This window comes from Schistocerca nitens, chromosome 7 (assembly GCF_023898315.1).
Source record: "Schistocerca nitens isolate TAMUIC-IGC-003100 chromosome 7, iqSchNite1.1, whole genome shotgun sequence".
NCBI lineage: Eukaryota > Metazoa > Arthropoda > Insecta > Orthoptera > Acrididae > Schistocerca > Schistocerca nitens.
In genome coordinates, this window is record NC_064620.1 from 311454331 (window position 1) to 311456830 (window position 2500).

Genomic DNA, 2500 nt, shown 5'->3' on the forward strand with positions numbered 1-2500 from the left:
CGTTAAGTGGCGCTCCAGCACCTCGATCTCACGCTGCACCTCATCCTGGCCTGCACCGTCGCAGGCTGGCCCTATCTTCTTCAGCGCCAGGAGACGGGACCGACGGAGCGTTGGACCCATCCAACGGCAAGATGGAATGCCGAGGCCCCCCTGGGCAACAGGAGCGTGGAAGTATCCCAGGGGGGTGTCCGCCGGAAGGCGGAACCATCTCCTGACGGCGGCCCGGATGGTGATGTCGGCCGACTTCAAGGCACCCACCAGGGTGCGGCTGAGGGCCAGCCCATGGTACAGGCCAGGGAGAAGTACGTTGGTGAGAGCGTAGAGGCGCTGTTGCGGCTTCAGCGGAGCTCGGGAGATGACGTCAAGCTGCTCCACCAGGTGGCGACGTGGATTGAAGACACTGCGACCCGCCGTGGAGAATTGCAGCCCCAGGTACCGGAAGGTTTCACCCACACGCAGGGCAGGCATGGTGGTATTGCCTGCTGTGAAGGTGACATTGCTGTCCACCTTCACCTTCTTCTCGCGCCCTGACGCGACTAAGGCGAGGGTGAAACACTTCCGGGCGTTGATCTGCAGCCCCAGGTGGGCGAGGGCTGCGGTAGCTGCATCTATGAGGGACTGCAAGCCCCTCGGGGTCGCTGCAAACAGCAAGACGTCATCTGCAAAGGCCGCAGCGTTGACCCTGCGACCGAGGATCCGAGCTCCGATGTGGGAGGGCAGTTGGTCTAAGACGTAGTCCACCGCAAAGCTGAACAGGAGGGGGGAGAGGGGATCGCCCTGGCGAACGCCCCGTGCTGGCTGCACAGACACGCCCACGCCGGCGCCGTCCGCTATCACTGTCGTGCTGCCCTCGTAGCACCGCTCGACATACTCGACAAAGCAATCCGGCAGGCCATGCGCCTTCAGCACGGGGCGAAGGGCAGCATGATCTACCGAATCGAATGCCTTAGATACGTCGATTGATGCCACAAAGACAGAGCGGCAGGAGCGAACTGCGTCGGTGAGAGCAGTGTCTAAGATGAAAGTGTTTTCCAACATACCATCACGAGGGATGAACGCCCGCTGACGTTCGTCTACAGCACATGCGCGCATCAGGCGTGACGCGAGAACCTTGTGAAAGGTCCGCGCCAGCACCGAGCAGACCGTGATGGGGCGAAAGTCAGCGGGGGATGTTGGTGCAGCCATTTTCGGGAGAAGGGACGTCCGCGCGCGAAGCAGGCGTTCCGGAAGGGCGCGGGCCAGAAGGAAGAGATTCATCACTTTCACCAGGACTTCGTGCGGCAGGCGCCGCAACTCCGCTGGGGTAAGGCCGTCCGGCCCGGCCGCTGATCCCCTGGGCGGCAACGCGGCGGCGACCTCCTCATGTGTGACCGGCCCCCATAGGCACTCGAGAGCGACAGGCTCCGAGTGCGGGAGGAGGCGGTCACGAATGAAGCCCGCGGTGGAAATGGGCTTCTTCGTGAAGAGGTCCGCCCAGAAGTCCAGCAGGCCAGGGATGGCAGGTGGCGGCTGGAGCAGGGTGCCATCCAAGAGGCCGCGCACGCAACGCGCACGCGACTTTCGGAAGGCAGCCTGAGTTCTCACATATTCCCAGCGGCGCCGCTTGCGCTTCTGCGACGGCGGCGTGGCAGGCGGCCGCTTAGATGGTTGGCGCGGCCGCTGTGTCCTGGTGGTCGATCTCTCCCCTCTGGACCCGACCGACGCAAGGGCATCCGGGAGCATGCCCAGGATGACATCGGGCGGCGTGCCCCGCCCTAGACCAATGACTCGATCCAGGGCAGAGAAACGCTGGGCGGAAGCAGGTAGCCCCGCCAGATGCTCCCAGATGGCGGCGTCAGTCGGCCCCTCCGGCGGCGGCCCGGTGGTGTCGGCCGCGAAGTCCTCAGCTGCGTCGACGGGCGGCGCAGCGGCCTCGCCCGCGTCAGGCAGCGAGCTCGCTGCTCCCCGGCGGGACGCCGGCTCTTCCCCCCGACCGAACTCAAGCGCCTCCATGAATTGGCGGACAAGCTGCTTGTGGGCAGCTTTCCGCCTTTGGCACTTGATTGCCTCAAGCGTTCGGTCGGGGAACATCCTGATAAGTTCTTGGTTAACAAAGAAGAACCGGGCGTCCCTCTCAAGGAACAGTTCGGCCTCTGCCTTGGCGAGCGACAGGACTTCTTCCTCCGTCCACCTCGCGCGATGCCTCTCCGTGATGATCTCCGCGTTGGTTGCCGCAAGGTGTTGGCGGCGGCGATGGACCCCGAGACCGGTCTTGGTGGTGAAGCTACGGTGACACTCACTACAGGCGTAGACAGCTGCAACAGTTACAATATCTTCGGCACGGCCGGTTGGCCGGCTAGGTGCTAGTTACTCCCGCCGTTTACCCGCGCTTGCTTGAATTTCTTCACGTTGACATTCAGAGCACTGGGCAGAAATCACATTGCGTCAACACCCGCTAGGGCCATCGCAATGCTTTGTTTTAATTAGACAGTCGGATTCCCCCAGTCCGTGCCAGTTCTGA

At 63.3% G+C, this 2500-nt stretch overlaps 1 pseudogene; it reads right to left on the reverse strand.

Annotated features, from left to right (window-relative positions):
• Positions 1-2500, reverse strand: part of LOC126197832 (large subunit ribosomal RNA) — a 7588-nt pseudogene that overhangs the window by 2374 nt on the left and 2714 nt on the right.